Consider the following 15,445-nt stretch of genomic DNA (forward strand, 5'->3'; position numbering starts at 1 on the left):
ACGATCTCTTTCAATAAAGCCTCCCCAAAGGAGGACTCTGTCCAAATCAAGTGCTCCTCCATGCCTGTCAGAATTCCCCCAGCCCTTGGTTTAAAAACTCCCCTACAACCTTTCTAATTTTACATGCCAGCAATTTGCTTCTGTTTTGGTTTAGGTGGAGCCCATCCTTCCTGTATAGGCTCCTCCTCTCCCAAAAGATTCCCCTGTTCCAAATAAATGTAAATTCCTCTTCCAAACGCCATCACCTCATCTATGCATTGAGACTTAAGATTATAACTGGCAAACAAAAGGAGTAGAGAAATAGAAAACAATGAACCAACACTGGTGTGTTAGAAATTAGGCTTGTTGGTAGACAAAATAATAAAGAGATGAGCTATTCCAACCATCCCTTCTTTTTGGGGACCTTAACGAAAGACTTCAGGAGAAAAATTGGCTACTGGACCAGCTTCACCAGCATAGTTGCTACCACCACTGTCTCCTGGGACCCCAGATCTTCTTCAGCCTAATCCTGAAAGATGTCCTGAAAAGACTAGGCCAGAGAGAGGGATTTAGATGACATTAAACCTCCACCAGATCTGGCTAAAATCATCTGGGATATGAGACTTTGTCACATGCTCCCCACTCCCTCCAGTGTGTCCTTTCCGTTCCTCACCTTATTTATTTTTTCTGTCTTTCTCCTTTTGCTTTCTGTCAAATAAGAATCTGGCATAGATGGCCAAGACTCTGGACTAATTCTGCAACATTGCTGTAAGCCTGTGACCGGAAAGAGGCAGCTAAAAGTAGTCCCCAAAACAGCCCAATGTAGGTACAAATTTTCCCGGTCTTGGAGGGGCTGATAAAACTATGTGTTGGGCCTTTATTTTACCGCAGTGAGTTTTGCAAGTGAAAGTCAATACCAGAGACAGAAACTGCATTTTCTATCTTTGCCGTTCATGTCTCTCCCCTTTGTGTGTGTTTGTCTTGTTTAGTATTCTAGGAAATGGAAATGGACTTTAGTAACAACAGCAGCAGCAACATCTCCAGCCCATATCAACAAACTTCTCTCTTCTCCTAAAAGGTCAGTTATTTCCATCTTTGATACCATCTTAAAGATTTAAACAAAGGGGCTTTTTCTTCTAAAAACTCTCTTCAGCTAAAAGGAAAGGGAACAAGAAATGTTGTTAAAATGATAGCCATACTTAAAGCTTTATATTTCAAAAGGCTTTAATTGTTTTTCTGTATATTTAATAAAAAAGTTTAAAACATTTTTAATTGTGTATTTGCCATGGCACTAAGCAGGCTGAGATCTCTGTCTACCTCCCTGCACTTTGTTTAAAACTGTTTAATGTTGGGCAGTTTAAGAGTCATGTTGGCACCTTTGACACTTTGGGCCCATCTAAATTAATATAACACTCCTTGTCTCTATCCCAGGGTTTAACCATGTCATCAGATGTTGCAGAAAAACACAGATTCCTGAATTCACATCTTGGGTATTAAAAATGCATTTCAATTCACTTTTCAAATATATTTTAATTTGTAAACACTGTCTCCCATGAAATATACTGTAGGGGAAGAAAGAAGGGGAACAAGCAAAACAAATAACATATGAAAACAGGAATAATATTTTTACTTACACATGCTAGGTAAGCACTGAATAATTTTACTTATTGCTTCATCGCACACAAGTTATTTATCACATTGCCTAATTTATGTAGATGATGATAATATCTGCTGTGGCCTTTATCCATCCTCCATTCCATCAGAAGTTCAAGATGTTTTTTCTAGAGGCAGCTTCATTCTGCTGTATGTTGTGTTTGTTTTAAGAAGGAGGAGTATATTGCGGTTCAGTGATGCAGATATATAATGCATATTGGGGCATTTTTCCAGATGGTTCTTAAAAGGAACTGAAGAGGGAATGTTTTCGAAAAATGTTTGGTACCAGAGGACAGTAAGGAAGTAGCTAAAGCATCGGCTTCCAGTTCCTTTTTGCTGATGCACTGCATCCTTATAATAAACTAATAAATAATGTCACCTTTAGGCCACTAGCCCTATTTTGGGATGGTGATGAGCTATCAATGAGCTCAAGTAAGGTTAAGCAATATGTATAGTCCACCACACTGAGCAGAAGTAAATGTTGAGCAAATACCGCCTTCTTTACTCTCAAGAGTAAATTGGTTAGAAGTGGGGAGTGGATTGAGGCAAGCTAAGAATGGGTATGTTAAGAGACCTGAGGGCAGATTTTTAAAGATATTGAGGTGCCTAACTCCCATTGAAAAGAGAGGGGTTCTGGCACCTAAATACCTTTAAAAAATTTGGCCCGTAGTCTTAAACATCCTCCTGGTGCAAATGAGGGGTTTAGCTGAGTGCTCTATTCTTAGGCCTCACCCCTACTACCAAGCAGAAGTAACTTAGGAACTAGGTAGCAATACTCTCACTAATGCAGGTTCAGTTGCCTCCTTGTCCCACTCCTCACTTTTTACCTTGCACTAATGTACATAACACCCACACATGCACCACGCAGGGTCACGCAGTCTCAGAATATGAAAATACCACAACTATATTGTCCTAAGGATATTCAAGTGCTCAGGGAAATGCTTTCTTTTCAGGGTAAACTACTGTTCATCTGCAGATTGACAAAAAAACCCCTCTCATTTCTGGTTTCATTTTAAATGAAACTCACACTTGAGACAGTAAACTCAGAGGAGGGGATTTCTACAAGGACATAGCTGTAGAAAGGAAATATATAGGTGTGAAGTGAAAATATGCTTTTTCTGTACCTCACTATTATTTATACCCCTTTGATATTAACTGTAGAGATTTCATTTTAAATAAGATCTTCCTGCCTCACAAATCTAGATCTATGGAATTTTGCAGCAAAGTTATAATTCTTTCTTTCCATCAAATCTTTTTGCTTTAGAAATAGCCATAGCACATAATAGCTACCTTATGACTTCACTGAAGGATTTGTTTGTTTATATTTATCAGCATTTCAGTGGTATACATCACCATAGCATTTGAGCAAGCTGGAGGAAGAGATATACAGGGGCACTCTAATGAAAGAAAGGGACCTTTTATACATGTAACTGTGTTTAATAATTAGTCAGGATGGTAATTTGGCATGCACTTTGGGAAATATGAGAACCAGCCTTAGCATCAAGCTGAATTTATCAAAAGGTTCAGATCTTTTTGGGTAATTACTTTTTCACATGTGTACCTGATCCCAAGTCTGTGTTGCTTCTAAAGGCCATCAAATTAATTGCAGATCTTCATATGGAGAGAGTCTCTGAAGGTTTGGGCTCTAAGGCTCAGAGGTGTGCAATGCATTCTGCAAGGCATTGGACCTCAGGGAAAACTGGTAATGTACAATTTCACCAAAGCTGCCAGCCCAACTGATTAATTTAATATGGTGATATGAAAAGTGTGTGCAGGCGTGCTGAGGCCTGTCCCTGAAGGAGGGACAGAAAAGAGAAGCAGAGGAAAATGTAAACCAGAATCATCCCAGGGAACCAGCCTGCATGAATGAGGGAAACTTGGTCAGAGATCAAGTTTCAAGGAAGGGAGAAGAATCTAGTTAGATACAGAGAATGAAGAGAGAATGTTGGGATGTAGGGAAGAAGAAAGAGAAAGAGAGAAGGCCTTATAAAATGGCTTGAAAAGGGAATGGGAGTGGCTGGCTCACTACAAACTCAATTTTCCCTCTCTTGGTATTGACACCTCCTCATCAATTATTGGGAGTGGATCACATCCACCCTGATTGAATTGGCCTTGTCAGCACTGGTTCTCCACGTGTAAGGTAACTCCCTTCTCTTCATGTGTCAGTATATTTATGCCTGCATCTGTAATTTTCACTCCATGCATCTGAAGAAGTGGGTTTTTTACCCACGAAAGCTTATGCTCAAATAAATCTGTTAGTCTTTAAGGTACCACCGGACTTCTCATGGTTTTTATAAAATGAGGCATGCAGAATTATTTGGGGTTTTGAGATTTAGCTTTACACTGATAATAAGCTGGAATGGCAAGAAAATATATGAAAAGTACATTACATTGAATCCTGTTTAAATTTAACAATATAACATTGTCCCCAGTGAGCATGTACCCTCAAAATCAGTTGTATATTCTGATCTTTAGCAAACTGACATGATTTATCAGTATTCTAACAGAGCTTTCACTTTGAAGTATTAGTCTTAACACTGATATCAGGTACAACATGATGTCATACACATGCCCCACACTCTGTGTGTCAAAATGTCCCTTGGAAATATCACAAGACCCAAATCTGAACTAGTTGATTTCCTTGTTTGGCATGGATTTTTTGAGGCTGCAAATGCCTCAAAACTGTCATGCAGTATAGATATTTTGAACAGAAATAAGCTTGTTTCAAAGATAGATAGCATATTCAGTCAATTGTTTACAATATTAATGGGCTTTGCCAGGTAAATTTAATACAGCACTGTTGTGCACTAAGTACTTCTGACATTGTTAGCTCCTTGGAACTTTCTTTTTCATTAGAGGACTTGACAAATAAAAGACCTCAACCAACTAGATTAAAATAGAAGTGCAAGGGCAATGTTTATCGATACAGAAATATGGAATAAAGGTTGGAAGAAACAACATCAACTGTGAGTCCCAATGAACCTTTAAAATCTTTAAAGAGTTATGTAAAGCAATGGTTCTCAAAGCCAGTCCACCATTTGTTCAGGGAAAGCCTCTGGCGGTCTGTTTACCTGCTGCGTCCGCAGGTTCGGCCGATCGCGGCTCCCACTGGTCACAGTTTGCTGCTCCAGGTCAATGGGGGAAGTGGTGCGGGCCAAGGGACATGCTGGCTGCCCTTCCCGCAGCCCCCATTGGCCTGGGGTGGCAAACTGTGGCCAGTGGGAGCCATGATCGGCTGAACCTGTGGATGTAGCAGGTAAACAAACCGGTCTGGCCCGCCAAGGGCTTTCCCTGAACAAGCAGTGGACCGGCTTTGAGAACCACTGGTGTAAGGGATGCTGTCTGTTCAGTCTTGTTAATTGTTATGGAGTAACTTTGACCAGCTGCAGTTATCATCCCAACAATGAAAAGCATTACTGTGTCAACACGGGACATTTTCTAGCCACATTCAGTGACTTTCAGAGGCTTTAGCTATTTGTTTTACATTTAACAGAAATGTCCTTTTTACACCAGGGCTGCAGTTCAGGTGTACCAGCCTATTAATATTATGGTTGTACTATGGTTGTACTAACTGCTAAAGGAAGCCCTTTGCACTTGTAACTTTAGCTCCCTTGTGGCCAAGATGGAGTCTGCTCCTGCAGACAGTTCTGGCCAAGAGAAGGCGCGCGCAAGAATGCAGCAGGAAAAATCCCTTCCACCCCAAGGGCACCTGTTCCAAACCCCAAGAGGGAACACACACACACCAGAAAACTACTATGGATGTCAGAAAGGGAAATATTTATTTACAGAGGGATGAGAGGAGAAAAACAACATGGGGAAATGTAGGGAGAGCAGTAGAACAGGGTTGCATCCAAACCAAGGCTATCCAGGCCCAGTGGTAGCACAATCACACTCTGAACTGGCAGACGATCCCTGACCAATACACAATGCCCCGGGTGGACAATGCCTTGGATAGACTGAATGGTAGCTGCTGATTCTCGGTCCTTGACCTCCACAGTGGATACTATCAAGTGCCCATAGCACCAGAGGACCGTGAGAAGACAGCATTCATCTTCCCATTAGGGTTTTACCAATTTAATCGCATGCCCAAGGGAGTATCTGGAGCTCCAGCCATGTTTCAGTGACTCATGGAGTGGGTGGTAGGGGACATGCACCTGTTGGAGTGTCTAATGTACTTGGATAACATTGTAGTGTTCGGGCACACTTTAGAAGAACATGAGACTCAGTTGTGTAAATCGTTTGGAACAGGTTGGCCTCAAGTTAGCCTTAGACAAGTGCATCTTCTGCCAGACATCTGTGCGATATATGGGATGCATAGTGTCTGCAGATGGTATAGCTACAGACCCAGAGAAGGTGAAGGCGGTAACCACCTGGCCAAGGCCCACGACTCTCAAGGAATTACAGTAGAGTCTGGGATTCTGTGGCTATTACCACAGGTTCATCAAGAATGTTTCGCATATCATACATGCACTCACAGAGCTCACCAAGAGATATCCCACAAATAAAAAGAAAGGGAACTCACCTCGGCATCAATATTTTAATGTGGGTGAACCTTTTGGAAAGCGGTGGACTGCTAAGTGTGAAGAAGCTTTTCATAAAATCATTCAACAGCTCACTCAAGCACCTGTTTTGATGTATGCTAATCCCACTCAGCCATATGAACTTCATGTCGATGCAAGCAACATCAGTTTAGGCGCTGTCCTTTATCAAGAGCGTGAGGGCAAACTCCGATTGATAGAGTTTGCAAGTCGAGGTCTCACACCGCCTGAGAGAAACTACCCTGCTCATCAAGTGCAGTTCCTGGCATTGAAATGGGCCATCATGGAGAGATTCCATGACTACCTCTATGGGGCCAAGTTCACTGTAAAAACCGATAATAAGCCTTTGACATACATCAAGACAACAGCTAAATTATCCATAGCAGGGCACCGGTGGTTAGCAGCACTCTCTGCCTATGATTTCACTCTGGAGTATTGACCCAGTCGAACAAATATGGATGCAGATGCCTTGTCTTGGCAGCCTCACTCTAAGGATTTATCACCCAATGATCAGATGAATGTAGGGACCCCTGAATTGAGAGCTTTATGCCAATGGGTATCCATTGTGGAGGAAAAGTCCACAACCAATGAAGAATGAGCAATTGACTGTCCGGGTGCACCACCAGAAACCATACCCATAGTCTACTCAAGTTTTACTAGAGTACAGGACCCTCAGCTGCCCAGACTAAAGGATGGAGAGGTGCAGCATGCCCAGCAAGCTGATCCACGATGAAGGACATACTTTATGCATTGGAAAGGGGAAAAGATCCCAAGGCTATTTGACTGAGTCACACAGAAGAGGCCCTTTTGCTGAAAGAATGGGACTGCCTATTGGTTTGCAATAGACGACGCCCAGATGCCTCACCCAAAGCAATTGGCGCTACCGCATAAGTACCGATGAGGTGTGTTAGAGGCCTGCCATGATTGAATGGGGAATTTGGGAGTCAAGCAATTGGAGGCCCTAGTTAAGGCAAGATTCTATTGGCCCTGGATGGGGCATAACATCGCCACCAGATGTATCCAACAAAAGACTCTTCCTAAACAGGCGGCTCCTCTTGTCAGCATCACATGTTCTGCACCCATGAAGCTTGTCTTTATGGACTTTCCAGAGCCTGCCGGCCGAGGTACTGCAAAAATCTTGGTGGTCACTGACCATTTTACTCGTTATGTCCAGGCTTACCCCACCAAAGATCAAAAAGCTTACACGGTTGCCAAAATCCTGTGGGAAAGTTCTTTGTTCACTATGGGTTGCCCGCCAGCCCACACTCAGATCAGGGACAGGATTTTGAAAGTCGGTTAATAAAAGAACTTTGTAAGATCATGGGGATCAAGAAATCACTCACCACCCCTTATCATCTACCTAGGGGATCCACTGCCAGAACGATTCAACCACACACTACTGAACATGCTGGGAACTCTGGCGCCACAGCAGAAAAACTACTGGTCCAGCTCCGGCCTGTCCTTCTCGAGCGATTCCCCCTCGGCACAGTGCTCCTCCTGGCTCCCGGCAGGTCCCCAATCAGCCGCCCTGTTCTTCCCAGGCTTCAGGCAGGTTCTCTGCTGCTTCACTTTGGGAGGCGTGCTTGCTGCATCTCTTCTCTCTCTCTCTCCAGCTCCAGTGCCCCACCTGGAGTTTCCCTCCTTTTTCTCACTCTCACCCTCCCACTTAGGAAAAAGATTTAAAGGGGCCATGCTCGCTAATCCCCAAGGGGTCACACACTCATAATATCTCAAAGCACTTTACTACCTGAGGCAGTGACAGGTTGAAGGTCAGGAGTGAACTCCTACCTCTACTGAAGTCAGTGGCAGTTTTGTCACTGACTTCAGTCTTCTTCCTCCTTGCATTAATCCCTTCAGATGGGGTTCAGTCTATGAGCACTCTCCCTCCAATGAGCTATGTTTAGTGCCATATCCTGTATCACAGCACATGCTAGTGTGTCTTTCTTTATGACATCCCACCACTTCTCCTTGGGTTGGCCTCTCTGTCTTTTGTCATTGACTTCAGTGGGGCCAAGATTTTACCCCAGGTTTTTAGAAATGCACATAAGCATTTTTAAGCCTAATTTACAAATGCATCTTCCATGATTGTGTATATATTTCATGCATAGATGGCCATTTATGCATCCAGCACATTATTTGCACATAGTTATGATGATGATGTGTGTACTAACACTATTGAATGTATTTTTGCACATCTGATTTTGTGTGCACAGTTCTAAAAATCTAGCCCTAGATAATTTGTCTAACTATTAACAGGGCACTGCAGAGGCACCCTGCTGACAAGGAGACACTTGGGTGGCAACCACTCCTGCTACATTTGGGAAATTATGGGGGGTGGTCAGACAATGGGGTGATCAGACAAGAATTACATAACAGCAGTAGACATTGCGATATAAAAAGTTAAAGCTTTATAACTGTTAAAACACAAATGATCAATATCACATGTCAGAATGTACAAAGTAATCATCCTTAACTTAAACTTTCATATGTTCTCAAGCAGCCTCTTTCTCACTGTGCCTATCTGTAAATATTTCAGTTATTATCAATGGAAATATTTTTTAGTCAGTCTGTGTGTGTTCGGTGAAATCAGCATGCCAGCACTTACCAATAAAACACTAATCTTTCTTAGCCAACTCATGATCATCAACTGAGTTGGTGTCAGAGTCAGCAATAAAATTAGAGTCCACACTCCCAGTCCTCTGCCCCAATGGCTGTACTATCATCCATCTCAAATATGCAATGCTGATTTTGTAGTGCCTTTGAGTTTTTGATTTAAGTGTGTGTGTGTATATATGTATATGGGAGATGTTTTTGTGAGTGTATATACAATATAGAGAGAATATACATCATGTAGACAGCCAGAAGGAGAACTATTTGGGATTAAAACATCAGTGCTCGCAGCTTCTCTGGCACATACACTATGAGCTGCAGGAGACCATGCTAGCATTAGCTTTTCTACCTCATCCACAATTCTTTCTGTTGTTTCCATAGAGTTACCACAAGGACAGCCGTGAATCAAGACCATAAACTGGGTACCAGTGTAACTTCTACAGCACTATTCCATGGGGCATTATCACATAATTTGCTACCAGATTGTGCCAACTACAGAATGTAAATGAGGTTAGAAAATATACATGCTGTATACATTGCCAGATTTCCAGGTGCATATGGTAGCATGGAGCTGCAAGAACAGCTCTGTAGGCTTAACCCACAGAGAGACTCTGTTATAGCTGCTTTCCTCCTTTTCTTCCAGACATATAGGCCATTGTAACATCTTCCTTCCAAGCAGTACTTTCTTTTCTTTGCCTTTTGCCTGTTACCATCATTCTTTCTGCAAATGACAAAAGAAACAAAAAGCCAAAACATCAGAAGTAATTAATAAGCAGTAGGTTGTTTCAGCCCTTTGAGGTATGCCTCATTCTGTTAGAGCTTCAACAGGAAAGAAGGTATAAGGGACAGGAATGAGAAGTGTGGGGGGGAGAAATGTAGTGGGGAACTGGAAAGAAAATACATCAGCAAAAATGATGCCTTTGGCATTTTTGAGCTCTGTTTTATTAGTTGAAATAATGTCAGTGGAATCAATGAAAAGTGGTGCTATTTATGCTAATATTATTTTTATAAGCTATAACTGTTCCAGTGGGGTGCATTGTTATAACTCCATTCCAGCTGCACAGAAATCTTGAGTCACATGGCTTTGAGCTCCATCAGCTGAATAATATTAGGAGAAAATTCTGTTAACACTGAGCTATTCAACCCAGCATGGTCAAGTTAGCTAGATAGATATTGTAGACAGATAGACAGCAGAGGAATGTAAACCAATTAAACAGCATTTCCTAGTGCACAAAGCTGTCCCATGAATAATACAAGAGCTAATATAGATTGGTGGGTTTGAAATATATAGATAGCAACAATGTATAAAAGACACTGGTGAACCAGTTCTTTGGGTATTATTAATATGGTTTGGATAATTAGTGGAAAGTTCTTGGTTCCGAACTGAGTTTTTTTGGTTTAAAAAAATAATTGCAAAATCAGAATATGTGGAACTGGAAATGAAACAAACAAAAAACACACTAAAACTAATTATGATAGGAATAATATTAAAAATATGTCAATCAGTCTTCCATTGTAACTCTTCAGTATTTTTTTGTCTTAGGCAATATTTTAAAATGAATGATATGTCCGTGCCTTCTAGCACTGCTGGCTGTGTCTCAGCTATTTAATAACTACCTCCTGCAGTATCTTACTATCGCACCAGAAAAAGGTAAGGAGAAGGGTGAAACATCCACTGCATATTAACTAATGCTAGCTATCAGTTGCTGTTTTAATTTACTGCAATTATGAAATGGAAAGGGAAGGGTATTTTCTATTTGTAGAGTGAAATTGAAGGCCAGGGAAAAGGGACAATCACCCTCCAATCAGTAAAGGGCAATCTGATGTTGGGGCTCAACTGAAATCCTGCCAGAGGTGGAGAATTTATTTCACTTGTCTGCCCAAGTAGATTGATCAACATGCATCCAAATCAGAGATCATATATAAGTAGAGCTGAACACATGAGGAAAAATCTATTTGAGAAAAATTATTTGAAGTGAAAAATGCAAAAATACTATTTGGCAATGAATTCTTTTCATGCATTAGTTTACCAATTAAATGGTGATATTTGAACATAGTAATTTAACAGACTATTTTATTTTATGATTTCTCCTCTTTCCTTATACTACAGGGATTAGATTATTTCCCTGAATTCTGTCCAAAGGGATGGGGTTTAGCAGTCCTATAAATATAAGAATCATGCATTAGAACTATGGCCACAGAGTTACAACATGTGTGTACTTTCCTTTTCTACTACCCATTGCCGTTATTCTAAGGTGCACTGTGGCTGACTGCAGTTTGCTATTAATAATCCTCATTACAAATGTCATGTTCCTCTCCCCGTAGGCAGTAGGGGAGCTTAGAACATTTGAGGGGAAGGAAGCGGTGCCGAAGGTGACTGAGCCTGAGAAGAGCCGGTGAACGTATACTGCTCTGAGAGGTTACATCAAGGTGGGAGTGATTTCTGTCAGGGATCCCACCTCGCTGTCTGTCTGCCTCTGTTCCCATTTTCTGTATGTTTTTTGCAAATCAGTGTATGGTCCAGACTCCTCCAAGTAGAGGTATGTGCAATTCTTAGTTCATAGGCTAAGGGTGAAAGAGATGGCAATTGGGAAAAGCTGTCATAGATAGAACTGATTTGCTGGAGACTTTTTTTATTTGTAATAGTGTGATACTATCAGCACTCATTGGATGCAACCATGCAAAGTCCCTACTTTCCCGGCCATATCCTCTCAACAGCCAGCACCATATACTGTGGGGTGGTGCTAACTATCTGATGGCCCCCAGGCAAAGGGGAGTTGCAGCTGCTTATGCACCTCTACTCCTCCTCCTAGCAACTGTCAATCACAAGTAGCCCTGTTGCATTCAGTGCCACCCAGGCAGAGCCAGCCTTAGGGAAAATGGCACCCTGGGCGAACTTGTATTTTGGTGTCTCTGGCCCCTGCTGCCTCCCCATCCATTGCCCCGGGCCCCCACTGCCTCCTCAGGTTCCCCACTACCGCCATCACCCCTGGGCCTCACTGCTTCCACATGCCCCAGCTCTCCACCCATTCCCCTGGCCCCACAGGCTCCCCAGTCCCCCATTTCCCTTGGGCCTTGCTGTCTCCCCGACACATTGTCCCAAGTTCCCTTCTGCGGCCTCGCATCCCAGGCCCCGCCCCACTCCTTGTCTCTTAGTCATGACATCCCCCTGACAACGGCACCCTGGACGGTCACCCATGTCACCAAGTGGTAAGGCTGGCCCTGCACCCAGGGATGAATTGAGCCCATATTTCCAATATTTGTGGAAAAGCTAGATGGTTTTTAACATTTTCCAGAGATAAGCAGGTTTTTTTAAAAAGTATTTTACATGTCAATATTGTGCGCACATATCTCCCCTGCACACCTCCTTAGAGCAGGGATCACTGCTGCAGAGGCTCTGCTTCAGTTTCCCTCCAAGCCTGCCGCTGATCCACCCAGATTCCAACACCTTCTGGCTTGAAGTGACTTGGCCCTCCAGGAACATCATATAAAAGTTCCACCCTTTCCAGGTTTCAGAGTAGCAGCCGTGTTAGTCTGTATTCGCAAAAAGAAAAGGAGTACTTGTGGCACCTTAGAGACTAACAAATTTATTAGAGCATAAGCTTTCGTGAGCTACAGCTCACGTCATCGGATGCATTTGGTGGAAAAAACAGAGGAGAGATTTATATACACACACAGAGAACATGAAACAATGGGTTTTATCAAACACACTGTAAGGAGACTGATCACTTAAGATGAGCCATCACCAGCAGCGGGGGGGGGGGAAGGAGGAAAACCTTTCATGGTGACAAGCAAGGTAGGCTAATTCCAGCAATTAACAAGAATATCAGAGGAACAGTGGGGGGTGGGGTGGGAGGGAGAAATACCATGGGGAAATAGTTTTACTTTGTGTAATGACTCATCCATTCCCAGTCTCTATTCAAGCCTAAGTTAATTGTATCCAGTTTGCAAATTAATTCCAATTCAGCAGTCTCTCGTTGGAGTCTGTTTTTGAAGCTTTTTTGTTGAAGAATAGCCACTCTTAGGTCTGTGATCGAGTGACCAGAGAGATTGAAGTGTTCTCCAACTGGTTTTTGAATGTTATAATTCTTGACGTCTGATTTGTGTCCATTCATTCTTTTACGTAGAGACTGTCCAGTTTGGCCAATGTACATGGCAGAGGGGCATTGCTGGCACATGATGGCATATATCACATTGGTAGATGCGCAGGTGAACGAGCCTCTGATAGTGTGGCTGATGTGATTAGGCCCTATGATGGTATCCCCTGAATAGATATGTGGACAGAGTTGGCAACGGGCTTTGTTGCAAGGATAGGTTCCTGGGTTAGTGGTTCTGTTGTGTGGTGTGTGGTTGCTGGTGAGTATTTGCTTCAGATTGGGGGGCTGTCTGTAAGCAAGGACTGGTCTGTCTCCCAAGATTTGTGAGAGTGATGGGTCGTCCTTCAGGATAGGTTGTAGATCCTTGATGATGCGTTGGAGAGGTTTTAGTTGGGGGCTGAAGGTGATGGCTAGTGGCGTTCTGTTGTTTTCTTTGTTGGGCCTGTCCTGTAGTAGGTGACTTCTGGGTACTCTTCTGGCTCTGTCAATCTGTTTCTTCACTTCAGCAGGTGGGTATTGTAGTTGTAGGAATGCATGATAGAGATCTTGTAGGTGTTTGTCTCTGTCTGAGGGGTTGGAGCAAATGTGGTTATATCGTAGCGCTTGGCTGTAGACAATAGATCGAGTGGTATGATCTGGATGAAAGCGAGAGGCATGTAGGTAGGAATAGCGGTCAGTAGGTTTCCGATACAGGGTGGTGTTTATGTGACCATCGCTTATTAGCACCGTAGTGTCCAGGAAGTGGATCTCTTGTGTGGACTGGTCCAGGCTGAGGTTGATGGTGGGATGGAAATTGTTGAAATCATGGTGGAATTCCTCAAGAGCTTCTTTTCCATGGGTCCAGATGATGAAGAGGTCATCAATGTAGCGCAAGTAGAGTAGGGACATTAGGAGACGAGAGCTGAGGAAGCGTTGTTCTAAGTCAGCCATAAAAATGTTGGCATACTGTGGGGCCATGCGGGTACCCATCGCAGTGCCGCTGATTTGAAGCTATACATTGTCACCAAATGTGAAATAGTTATGGGTGAGGACAAAGTCACAAAGTTCAGCCACCAGGTTAGCCGTGACAGTATCGGGGATACTGTTCCTGACGGCTTGTAGTCCATCTTTGTGTGGAATGTTGGTGTAGAGGGCTTCTACATCCACAGTGGCTAGGATGGTGTTTTTAGGAAGATCACCAATGGACTGTAGTTTCCTCAGGAAGTCAGTGGTGTCTCGAAGATAGCTGGGAGTGCTGGAAACGAAGGGCCTGAGGAGGGAGTCTACATAGCCAGACAATCCTGCTGTCAGGGTGCCAATGCCTGAGATGATGGGGCGTCCAGGATTTCCAGGTTTATGGATCTTGGGTAGCAGATAGAATACCCCAGGTCGGGGCTCCAGGGGTGTGTCTGTGCGGATTTGTTCTTGTGCTTTTTCAGGGAGTTTCTTGAGCAAATGCTGTAGTTTCTTTTGGTAACTCTCAGTGGGATCAGAGGGTAATGGCTTGTAGAAAGTGGTGTTGGAGAGCTGCCTAGTAGCCTCTTGTTCATACTCCGAACTATTCATGATGACAACAGCACCTCCTTTGTCAGCCTTTTTGATTATGATGTCAGAGTTGTTTCTGAGGCTGTGGATGGCACTGTGTTCTGCATGGCTGAGGTTATGGGGTAAGCGATGCTGCTTTTCCACAATTTCAGCTCGTGCACGTCGGCGGAATTAATTTGCAAACTGGATACAATTAACTTAGGCTTGAATAGAGACTGGGAATGGATGAGTCATTACACAAAGTAAAACTATTTCCCCATGGTATTTCTCCCTCCCACCCCACCCCCACTGTTCCTCTGATATTCTTGTTAACTGCTGGAATTAGCCTACCTTGCTTGTCACCATGAGGTTTTCCTCCTTTCCCCCCCCTGCTGCTGGTGATGGCTTATCTTAAGTGATCACTCTCCTTACAGTGTGTATGATAAACCCATTGTTTCATGTTCTCTGTGTGTGTATATAAATCTCTCCTCTGTTTTTTCCACCAAATGCATCCGATGAAGTGAGCTGTAGCTCACGAAAGCTTATGCTCTAATAAATTTGTTAGTCTCTAAGGTGCCACAAGTACTTTCCAGGGTATGCAGAGTCCAAAATAAACACAAACAAATAAACTCTTCTTCTCTCTGCCTTCAGGAGGCCCTGATAGGCAGCAGTCTTTCTTCAGTTCTTAGCCCCAGCCAGCCTTGACTCCCACTCCACTAGCTCAGGGTTCCTCTCCCTCCCAGCCAGACAGCAACTGATCTGGGCTCTTCCTTTTTAACTTCTCCCTTTAGGCTTGACACCTACTGCAGGTGTAGCTGGGAAGGACTGAGAGAGGCCACAGGCTTTCCTTAACCCCTTCTTAGCCAGGGTGGGGTATGTGTGCACCCCATCACAATACTCATGAAACACTTGACATTTTCACACAACACTCAATAAACAGAAAAAGCAACAAATACTTAGTACTGAGGCACTTAGTACTGAGTCTACAAAGTTGGCTCTACACACCTGAATTCTACATTCTCCTTTTCACATCTCTTTGCAACTGTGGATTCTACTGGGTCAGGC

The 15,445-nt window shown here is 43.2% G+C and overlaps 1 long non-coding RNA gene across 1 annotated transcript in view; it reads right to left on the reverse strand.

Annotated features, from left to right (window-relative positions):
- Positions 1-1,449: 1,449 nt before the first annotated feature.
- LOC122458749 overlaps positions 1,450-15,445 on the reverse strand; it is a 100,728-nt gene continuing 86,732 nt past the window's right edge. The window contains exon 3 of the long non-coding RNA XR_006278973.1: positions 1,450-1,872. This is a non-coding gene — a long non-coding RNA (uncharacterized LOC122458749). The remainder of the gene's footprint in view (positions 1,873-15,445) is intronic.

The sequence above is a fragment of the Dermochelys coriacea genome, chromosome 2 (assembly GCF_009764565.3).
Source record: "Dermochelys coriacea isolate rDerCor1 chromosome 2, rDerCor1.pri.v4, whole genome shotgun sequence".
NCBI lineage: Eukaryota > Metazoa > Chordata > Testudines > Dermochelyidae > Dermochelys > Dermochelys coriacea.